The sequence below is a fragment of the Chelonia mydas genome, chromosome 9 (genome assembly GCF_015237465.2).
Source record: "Chelonia mydas isolate rCheMyd1 chromosome 9, rCheMyd1.pri.v2, whole genome shotgun sequence".
NCBI lineage: Eukaryota > Metazoa > Chordata > Testudines > Cheloniidae > Chelonia > Chelonia mydas.
This window is the reverse complement of record NC_057855.1, coordinates 32,196,912-32,207,881: the sequence shown is the minus strand read 5'-3', so window position 1 is coordinate 32,207,881 and position 10,970 is coordinate 32,196,912. Positions and strand designations below refer to the sequence as shown.

At 47.8% G+C, this 10,970-nt stretch overlaps 1 long non-coding RNA gene across 6 annotated transcripts in view; it reads left to right on the top strand.

Moving 5' to 3' along the window:
• Positions 1 to 1,042: 1,042 nt before the first annotated feature.
• LOC114018257 overlaps positions 1,043 to 10,970 on the top strand; it is a 110,112-nt gene continuing 100,184 nt past the window's right edge. Inside the window, exon 1 of one of the 6 annotated variants that reach the window (XR_006283930.1) lies at positions 1,043 to 1,061. This is a non-coding gene — a long non-coding RNA (uncharacterized LOC114018257). Of the gene's footprint in view, positions 1,062 to 3,592; positions 3,733 to 4,138; positions 4,336 to 4,506; positions 4,526 to 10,970 lie in introns of those variants that run through there. The other 5 variants (XR_003563649.3, XR_005226820.2, XR_005226823.1 and 2 more) reach the window with 5 other exon arrangements.

The following is a 10,970-nucleotide window of genomic DNA, read 5'->3' as shown; positions in this document are numbered from 1 at the left end:
TATGTGGGCCCTCAAGCTGAAAACCTGTCTCAAAAGAGTGAAAAGTACCTTAAACATTAAAGCTGGTGCTTCTTGAAGTGGGCCACATTTTAGTATTTCAGGGAACTGCCATATTTAAAGAATTTACTTCTCGCTTAAAGTAGAAAACTCAACATTACCTTAACTAGAGAGCTGCTATGATGCTTTCATAATATACTGTATATACAGAGGGGGGGGGGGGGGGGGATGTAGAGACCCAGTATTGTAAACCAGGTCAAAAATTACATAACATGTCATTGCTTGAATTCTCTCTAGGCTAACTTTATATATTAAAAACTCAGCAGGGCAATTGGCAGATGGAGTTTGACAAACCAGAAATGCAATCATAGCTAAAACATAACAAGAGTTCTCTTTGAAATCTCTCTGGGATATGACCCCTTTTTGGAATCATAAAATATATGATCAGTTGCTGTTTTCTTTGCTTCCTTTAACCACGAAGCCAGAATCCTCTTTTCTGGCTGTCAGAGGTTCAATGTTGTTCCTTTGTGAATGGAACTTGGAAACAAATCTCTTTAACTGATTCTGGATTGCAGAAGAGGTCATAGGTGCCACCTCCGTGGGTGCTCTGGGGCAGGAGCACCCACGGGGAAAAATTAGTGGGTGCAGAGTAGTGGGTGCTCTGCACCAACCAGCAGCCAAGTTCCCTTCCCCCTGCCCCACCTCCTCCTTCCCCCTTGAGCGCGCTGTATCCCCGCTCCTCTGCCTACCTCCTGCCCAGCAACTGCAGAACAGCTGTTTGGTAGCATTAGCACGCTCCGGGAGGGGGGTGAGGAGCGGGAACGTAGTGCGCTCAGGGGAGGAGGCTGCGAAGAGGTGGGGCTGGGGCGGGGATTTGGGGAAGGGGTTGGAATATTGGCAGGGAGGGGGTGGAGTTGGGGTGGGGACTTTGGGGAAGGGGTTGGAATGGGGGTGGGGAAGAGCTGGGAAGAGGCAGGGCAGTGGGCGGGGCTTCATGGAAGGGGTGGAGTGGGGAGGGGTCGAGCACCCATGGGAAAGAGGAGAAGTCAGCGCCCATGGAAGAGGTATTCTTTATTTTTTAATCTAATGCATTACTCATTGTCGGTTCAAAAATGTATAGCAAGTTAAAATGTGGAGGCCATGTAAAATTAAATAAAATAAGTAACCAATATTATACTGACTAGAATGGGGATGAGAAGGCAGTCATGAGAGTGGAGAGAGAGAGAGATCAGTATGAGCCTCAGATCCGCAAGTGAGCAGCCTCCTGCTGTTTAAGTAGGTCTAATGTGCTGCGTAGGACACATTCACTTCCCCACACCTCCGGTTGGAGCGCTGTGCTTTAGAGTTTCTGATTTCATCCTACCTGAGTTTATGAGCAATGTCTCATCTATTTTTGAATCAGCTTTAAATTTCTTCCATCCTTTCTTTGATTTACAAAAGAAATTAATGCTAGAATGATTCAGTATTAAAATCTACAGTATTAATCAGTGAAGCAAAAAACGCATCCTCAAGGGCTTGTCTGGAAGTGTACTGACCTGCCATGCACTAACTAGACATGTGGACCCTACTACTGTGCACTAAAAATTTGGTAGTGTGTTTTGATCTACTCCTGTTTCGAAGCAAAGTATATATAAGTGCATTACAGAACTTTTAGTTTGCAGTGGCAGAAGCCACACAGCCAGTTAGTGCATGAAAGGCTAGTGCATTGTAGATTTATACTCCAGTTTACCATGCACTAACTGTCTGTATAGGCAAGTTTTAAAATAGATGCTGATTCAATCTCTAGTCATACCCTTTCTGTTAATATGCTCATGGGTGTCCCCTTGCCCTGCATATCCATCGAAGGATAGGAAGTTTAAGTTCTAAGCATCAAGAAGTTGTATTTTTCTTGATATAGCTGTGAGCTCTATGCTCCTATTTAGCCCACCCTTTTAATAATTATCCTTGTTATTGAACATGCTGTGCAAGAGATTTTGCTTCCTGTGCCCCAGTCTGACACTGTAAAAATTGTTTTCCGAAGCACCAATAGTTTACTGGCACAGTGCTTTTATGGGGTACCCAGTGATGAACATGGGTAAACACAGGAAGGGAGAACAACATAAACCATAGGATATTTGCTCTGCTTCAGTGCCTAGATCTCTTGTAATGTGTACCCTATATTCTCTTCCAAAAATGCTATTATCCCTGGATGATTTCACATAAAGGCTAATGCACAAAGTAATTCTAGTGGGGAAGGGGGTTGTTTTAGCTACTATTTTGGTTCACTGGTTTGATGTGGAACATTTCAGCCAAACTTCATTGTCTAAATGCATTAATAGTTCAATGCAGTTAATTAGTCAGCCATTACAGTAACAGGATTGGCACTCTTAGGAAATAAAATAGATGCGAACTGCCCTGATAATAAAAGGTTGATTAGAATTAAGATGAACGACTTACTGAAAGACAAATGTGTCTTAAATAACTTTCCAGCTTTACAAGTTACTTTGTAACTCGATTCAGAGTAGCAGCCGTGTTAGTCTGTATCTGCAAAGAAAAGGAGGACTTGTGGCACCTTAGAGACTAACACATTTATTTGAGCATAAGCTTTCGTGAGTTACAGCTCACTTCATCGGATGCATACGAATGAATGAATGCATCCGATGAAGTGAGCTGTAGCTCAGGAAAGCTTATGCTCAAATAAATGAGTTAGTCTCTAAGGTACCACAAGTCCTCCTTTTCTTTTTGTAACTCGAGTTCATTATTGCAGGCAGATATGAAATTAGTGGCACAAGAGGGTAAAATCTGAACATCCAACTCATTCTAGTCGTGTCCACGAATCCCAAGTTGAAAATCACTGTACTAGTGGATGTCCCCTACTGGCCTAGGTAACTGGAAACCACATCTACCCTTCCTTTTCCTGGGACAAGGGGGGGTTGCTTCAGAGATTCTTCTAAGGGTCTGTCTTCACTGGAGTCATAGTGTTAGTATAAGTTAGAGTCAACTCCGGCGTTAGCCTCCACTGAGAGCAGTCACCGTGCAAAAATAACACTGGGGCTCCAGTGTGTTTGCATGAGCAGCATAGAGTCATTTTACTAGCAGGACAGAGTAGCTGTGTCCCCAGCAGCGCTGGAGCTTTGACCCAGACCCCCTGACCGGCCGCTAGCTGGAGCTGATGGGTATGGCTGCACTGGCCATAGGAGACGTACCGGTGTTAGCTCCCATGGAGCTCACGTGCTAAAAAAGCCCACTCCCTCCTCCAGGTATCTATGATCTCGGACAGGATCGTACTTGGGGAGGCTGGTAACTCCCTCCGCTCTTGAGCTGCTGGCTGCATTGCTATTTTTAGCAGTGCAGTGAAGACATGCCCCAAGAGACGCCCTCTCCCGATAAAACAAGCCAAGGCGCTTCTGAATGAGAGACACAGCCAGGCCCGTGGGGATAACTGTCAGCTCCTACCTCAGATTTACCCCGTGCCTACGTTCCCCTTCCCACCCTTTTCTCCAGGATGGCATTTTCCAACGCGGCAGTGGGGTAGGAGCGGTGTCCTGCCGGGCGGGGGCGGCAGCCGCTCTCTGTTGAGCGGCAGCGCTCAGAGCCACATTCTCAGCAGCGGCCTCCTGCCAGTGGGGGGCGCTGCAGTGGTGCTGCTTTGCCGCCCGCTGGGCTCTTGCCCTCTGCCCCGCTGCAGCGCCCCCTCCCCACAGAGGGAGCCCGCTGGGCGGCACCGGCGGTCCCTGCTGCGCTGGGGCCGGGCAGGTACGAGGGCGGCGTGTGGGAGAGGGGCTGAGGGGCCTGGTGGCAGCCGTGGGGTGCCCCTGTGTGGGAGAGGGGCCCTCAGGCAGGGGAGCGGAGGCGCCTGGTGTCAGAGCCGGGGGTGAGGCAGGCAGAGGGAAGCGGGTGGGGCCTGGGCGAGGAGCGGGGACAGGGCCGGTGCGGTTGAGGGGAGCCATTTGAGTGCGAGTTTCTGGGGGCCTTGGGGCAGAGGCTGGGATTGTGAAGGCGCAAGGAGGGGCCATGCGGGGGCAAGGAAGGAGTCGGGTCGGATGACTTTTGAGAGGGGATGACTGGGGCTCTCAGGGAAAGGAGGAGGAGAGATTGAGGGGTTATGGGGAGACTGTGTGTTGGGGGGAGGGGGAATATGGGGAAAAGGAAACCCTGCTGGACGGGTGTGTGGTAGCATCCCGTAGCAGTTAATGCCTTGAAGGAGGGTTGCAGTTACGAAAAGGTTGGGGAAACCATCTCAAGGAACACCGCGTGGCCGCGGGAAGTGGTGCAGGTGGCGCTTTCCTGTCTGCCACTACGGAGCCAGTGCCGTGGTGCTGCCTAATGTTCTGGCAGTCAGAAGAGGTACAAAATGAGGTACAAAGCGAGGTGTGGGGGAGGGTGTTAGTCCAGTGTCCTGGCCGAATTCCACCAGTACAGTCTGCCTAACTAAAATTTCCACCTGCAGTTTCAATTGGATGCTTCACTTCATGTTCTCTTAAACAGCTGCTGTGTTCCACTGCTGAAATGGCTGCATTTCACTGTTGGTTTGACCTACCTCAGTGGGGTATTTTGAAGCTTAATTCATGTTTGTACTGCGTCTTTCGGTTGTGGTTTTGAGGTTATTGGCATTTGGAATAAAACAATAAAAACCCAAGGCCTAGGCCTCCCATTTCCCCCCCAGGTTGCCATTGTTGCTGATAGCACACTACTTCAGCTGCAAATAATAATTCCCACAATCAAAGGGGTTAAATGCAATTTTCACTACCAAATCCCACACCTGATTTCAATAAGCAAGTGTACTCTTGCCAAAGTGCTTTTCACATGCCATTGTATGCAGCTCAAAACTTGTGTTGTAGTATCATAGTAGTCTCTACTTTTTTGGATGACTTCTGGAAAGCTCAGGCTTATACACTGCAAACTTGCGGAAAACATGCAAAGAATAGTTAAAACTTGAGTGATTGTCAAAGTGGAAAAAAAAGGAAACTGCTTGGGGAAATATGACAGGTAATGGTTAAATACTGTAGGACTTCATTAACTGGTGGAGGGAGGGGAAAACCACCACCCTCTCACCACCTTTCAGAATAAAACCTGGCATATATTACTGTAAAGTGTAGAGTGGCAGAAAATAGTGTTTACCCCTATCCATATCCCTTTACTGTGTGTTCTATGCTGTATATGCATCGTGCGTCTTTGCCTCATTTCTTATGGCTTTCCTTTTGTCAGTGTTCTAGGGTTTTCTGTACATGTGTTGTCTTGCTAAGTCTACATGGTGCTTTCGCTATGTGTAGATGGAGAACTGTTGGTGTGAAACTGAGGTGGGTTGGGCTCGCTATGAAGCCTTGTGGCTTGTTGGGGGACAGCAGTGTGACAGGGAGGCTGGGATTCTCTGTGCCTGTGTGCTCAGTCAGACTTATGTCACTTTCAGTAGCTCAGTTGTCCAGTGGCTTCTTAAGGTGGCCAGCATTGGCAGAGGCTTTACAGAAACGTGGACAAAAATAAATAAATAAATACATGATAGACACCAGGATTCTCGCAGAGGGACATATCCCCTAGAAAAGTGGCTATGGTCATGGTAGTCCTAGTTTGTCCTGGTGTAGCAATAGGGTTAGCGTGTATTCTGCCTGCTGCTAAGACTTCTGTGATCATAAATGTTGCTTTCTGGAAACAGTATCCTGAATTCTCACTAATGGGGCTAGCTTGATTCACTCCGGAAAGCCTGAAGCCAAAACTGTACCTGCAAGTTGGGGCATTTCCCCCCTGTCTTTATGGTTGAAGTATAAACTTGAAACATTTTTTACTCCTGAATGTGCCAGGATGTACACACCCTTACTGTAGCTAATTCTCAGTAATCATAGTTATCTTGCTTATGCCATAGGCAGTTATGTTGTTTAAATGTAACTTGCCTGTTCCTGTGGTATTGTATATAATTTTGATTAGCATGTGGTATTGACTAAACTGGGTAGTGGTATGTGTTATTTTAGCAATAATGTTTTAAATCTATTATGATAGATTGCTACCTAATATATATGTATCATATTTTGCTGCATGTCCTGGCCATTCAAAACTTAAAGGTGACAGCAGACAGAGAACTTGGATCTTTCTGCTCCAAAAGCTGCCAGCTGAGCAGTTCTGAGTCAATGTACTAGAGAGCAGCAGTACAAATACATTCTCTCCACTTCATTACGCTGTTTTCCATTCCATTCTGTAAAAACCAGCAACTGTCGCTCCCTTTCCTGTTGATGTCACTTCAGTGTTGAATTCTGCAGGGTTTAACATTATAGGGGAATGCCAGCAGGTTGAGTTGTCTTTATAAAGGCAACTAACTAGTACTTCTAACTAGTAATTAGAAGTGGGTGAGTGGGTGGGGGAAGTGGCAGGAAGACTGGGGGAGAATAAGGGTGTGGGCAGCTGTCAGCCCCATATTTTCACCTTCCATGTGCCGGCATCTGGGGGATGGATATGAGCTCTTCACCCTACCTCTGCATGTGTGTGAGAATCTGGAAGGTTCCTGCTCATCTGTGGGGGTCTGACACCCTCTCCTTGCCCCTTCTCTTTGAGCCAGATTGTGGAGGGGGACTTCCCTTTCAGGGGGTGTCAGAGCCTCACTTCCTGCTCTCCCATGTGTATTGCAGGATCTGGGGTTCCCGCCTATCTATGAGGTACGGACAGCCCCCTTCCCCCAACACTTCTTTTTTTCACTCATGAGAGCCAGGGTTCTGGAGAAGGTTTGCCTTTCTGAGGGGATCGGAGCCCCCCATCCTATTCCCCTCTCATGTAATATATGACCTGGGGTGCCTCATCCCTCTAAGAAGGTCTGAGCCCAGCTCAGAGCATGCACCAAGATCATACTGCTGACATTGGATTGGGATGAGAAGCTAAAACCAGGTTTGCTTGTCATAGAAATTCTGCAGCTCTGGAGAGGAGGGATAGGAACACCCACTGAAATAGATGGAGCAATTCACATATCTCACAGCTATTGTTTCAGGCTGCGCTGCATTCATCTCCACTGGGTATTCTCTTTCAGCTGAGACCATCTCATAGAGATGAATGGGATACTTCAACTTCTCCAAGTCTGCTGTGTTGCTGATGGATATGTAGAGCCCTTCCCTTTCATTCGCCCTTTAATTTCATGCAGTATTATATGGGTGTGCCAGTTCAGCTGTAGCTAAAGTTGGGAAACACTTCCTGTTTAAAGGATGACTCTTACAAGTGCTCTAAAATCTGTGTGCTTTACACAGCTTGTTCTGAAATTTGCTGTGCCTCGTGGGATTGTAGGGTAGAGTTAGTGATCCAAATGTAGAGCCATTTAAGCAAGGGTTTCCCAAGATAACAGCCACCAGGGAAAACAAAACAAAACAGCATTTCCTTCCATTCACAGATTCTAGCAACTTTGATTAGTTTGAAACCCACTGTGGGCAGAATCTAAGGCTGTGTCTTTACTGCCATTTTCAGTGCTAAACCTTTAGTCATTTGGGGTTGTGAAAAAACACCCCCGAGAGACACAATTTTTAGCTCTGAAAAGTGCCAGTATAGACAGCGCTTTATCGCCGGGCACGCCCGGTGATAAAGCTACCACCCCTTGTTCAGGGTGGTTATTTTTTATTGCTGGGAGAGCTCTCCCCCAGCGATAAAGCATGACTACACTGCCCAAGTAACTGTGTGGCCACGCTGTAATGTGGGCGGTGTAGACATACCCTAAGAATGACCTGTAAACATTTGGGAAAAATCTGCCTCTGACAAGGTTTTAGTTGTTTCTTTCTTTTGGAGAATTGTAATCTGAGTACAGCAGACTATTCAGGAGGTGCTGAAACTATTTTTTAAAAGAAAATAAATTATACATGCAAATACTCACTGGGAGGGGAGGTGTGGTTAGGGATGCAATAGTAGGTGAGTTATAGGGAGATGAGCGGGGTTGGGTCTGCAGTGAGGGATAGGGTATTATGGGGAGAAGACTAAGGCAATGTCTGCACAATGGACCCTACAGCAGCATAGTCTCCCATATAGCCGCTCGATGCCAGTGGGAGAGAACTCTCTCCCTGGCATAATTAAACCATCCCCAACAAGCTGCAGTAGCTATGTCGGTGGGAGAGCATCTCCCGCTGACATAGCACTGTCCACACTGGCACTTTTGTTGGTGAAACTTATGTTGGTCAGGGGTGTGTTTTTTCACACCCCTGACCGACAGAAGTTTTGTGGACAAAAGTGCAAGTATAGACAAAGCCTGAATGGGAATGAGTGGTAGGGGTGGGAGGAGGGGCTGGAGATGTTCAGATAAGGGGGAGGGCATACGGATTAGGGGAGAGGACAGGAGGGGTTGGAGAATGTGAGGCGTACCAGAGGAAGCTGGAGGTTTTGGAGTGGGGCAGCCGTCAGCCCTGAATTCTCCCTTTCTGTGTGTCCTGGGATATGGAGGAACCCTACCCCTCTGCATGGGTCTGAGCCCCTCTCCCTGCCTGCTGTGTGTTCTGGGATTGGGGGAGCCTGCGGTTTTGGGGTGTCTAAGACCGCCTCCACGTGAGTTGCTATCTAGGGTGGGATTGGGGAGGACTGAGGGTAACGCAAAATTAAACATCTAACAACCAGAAAATGAATTGTTAAGGTACTGTTACCTGTAGGGTGAGATGAGGGTTGGCCAGAGTGTAGGGGAAGGGGCACATTTTGGAGGAGGGGGAGACTGGGTGGGCTTGGCTGATGCAGGGGTAGAAGTCCCAGCTGAGGGTGGATAGTGAGAGTGAGGGGCATAGCTCTTTATGCTGCTTGGGCTACATAACCAAGGTAGTGCGTGGCCCTTCAGCAAGCTGCTGCCTGTGATATGTGTACATAGCAGCATAGAGCAGGAGACAGCAAGGAGCAACTTCTTACAGGTTAATGGGCTTCTGCCAACTACAGGCTTAATAGGATGGAAAGGAGAGGGAAAGCTGGAAATATTAGCAGGAGAGTGCTGAATGTTATGGGGAATGGCGGCTCGGGGCAGAGCAGGAGAGAGGGACACCAGTCATCTCTCTCACATGCATGAAGTTACTGTAACCACCATACAATAAAACTATCAAGGTTTTTGGACATAGAAAATGGCTGCAGTTTCTTTCATTGGCCCGGTTAGCAACTACACATCAGACATTTCAAAGCATGAACATTAGCCCCATTCCACTAACAAAATGTACAAAAAGGGGGTGGTAGGAATCATGTAGCAACCGTGTGGCCTTATGGAAAGACAACTGGACTGGGACTATTCCTAGCTGTGCCACTGGCCATTTGGGTTACCTTGGGCAAGTCACTTCACCTTTCCATACCTCAGTTTCCCGTCTGCAAAATGGGATGATGATGTAATTTTTTTTTTGAGCTCTGCTGACGAAAAGCACTATGTATAAGCTAAGTCTTTTGATCGTTACTTAGCCACAGTAACATATAAATTGCAAACCTAGGTGAGAGCCACAACTGTCTAAATGGCCATTAACTTCTACCAACAAACATTTCTCCTTCTGTTTTAAAAACTAGGAAATTAAATGGCAAAAACCTTTGTTAATAACACTGTTAAGCTTGCCTGGTGATAGGTTGTGCCCTTCCAGAATGCTGAGTTCAGAAAACTGGGAAATCCAAAATTAAGGTACACATAACCTTAACTCTACCATTTGTGAGTGATAACTGCCCATACCACATATATTTGCCCTCTGACTTTTCACTGAAAAGGAAAGAAGCTATCTTCATCTGCCCTACACTCTCTCTCCCTACTACATTACTGACCAAATCCTACAACTTGTGAAATTTCACAACCATTTGATCGTCTGTGTGCATACGCTGATTGTTTTGGGGCATCGTTCAAAGAGGGCAGCTTTAAGGTTATATGGAAGTGTACCTTAACTCTGTATTTCCTGTTTTTCTGAAGTTTGGTGGTGTTTTTTTTCTGAACTTGACATTCTGAGCAACTATAACTCTATGCTAACTAATGTTTTTGCCACTTATACCCTACTCTGAGTAGGTCAAGAACAGGGGTGGGCAAACTTTTTGGCCTCAGGGCCAAATCGGGTTTCTGAAATTGTATGGAAGGCCAGTTAGGGGAGGCTGTGCCCTCCCCAAACAGCCAGGCGTGGTCTGGCCCCCGCCTCCTATCTGACCCCCCCGCTTCTTGCTCCCTGACGGCCCCCCCCCCCGGGGACACCTGCCCCATCCACCACTCCCGGATCCATGCCCCCTGACTGCCCTCTGCTGCCCCATCCAACCCCCCCTCTCTTTCCTGACTGCCCCCCCGGGACCCCTGTCCCCCATTCATCCCCCCTGTTCCCCACCCTCTGACCGCCCTGACCCCTATCCACACCCCCAACCCCTGACCACTACCCCAAACTCCCCTGCCCTCTATCCAACCCCCCTCCATTCCCTGCCCCCTTACCATGCTGCCTGGAGCACCGATGGTTGGCGGTGCTACAGCCGCACCTCCCAGAGGACCAGAACAGGCAGCCGTGCCGCCCAGCTGGAGCCAGCCATGCTACCGCGCAGCACAGAGCACCGGGTCAGGCTGTGGCTCTGCAGCTGCTCTGTCCGGCAAGAACTCGCCACCCAGAGCATTGCTCCAGCGGCTCAGTGAGCTGAGGCTGCGGGGAAGGAGAGACAGCTGGGGACTAACCTCTGAGGCCAGGAGCTCAGGGGCCCGGCAGGAGAGTCCCATGGGCTGGATGTGGGCTGTAGTTCGCCTACCTCTGGTCTAGAAGGCACATTGATTAAAACACCTATGCTTGGTTTACACTAGTGCTTTTACTGTTGGTGCAACTCCATCAGTACTAGAGCAATGGTGGGAGATCTGGAAACAACCTTCAATGTAGACATAGCTTTTGTCCTTTCACAAATGTTATTATATGATACTCAAACTTTCATCCTTGTCTCTTAGTGCAGTCCCCTCAATATTTAGTGTTCTAAGAACACCAGTTTGGGTTGACTTCAAGAAATAGAATAACTGCTCAGAATGGTTTTCAGCAAAAAAATCCCTCTTCCTATTGGAAATAATTTAAGCAGCTCTA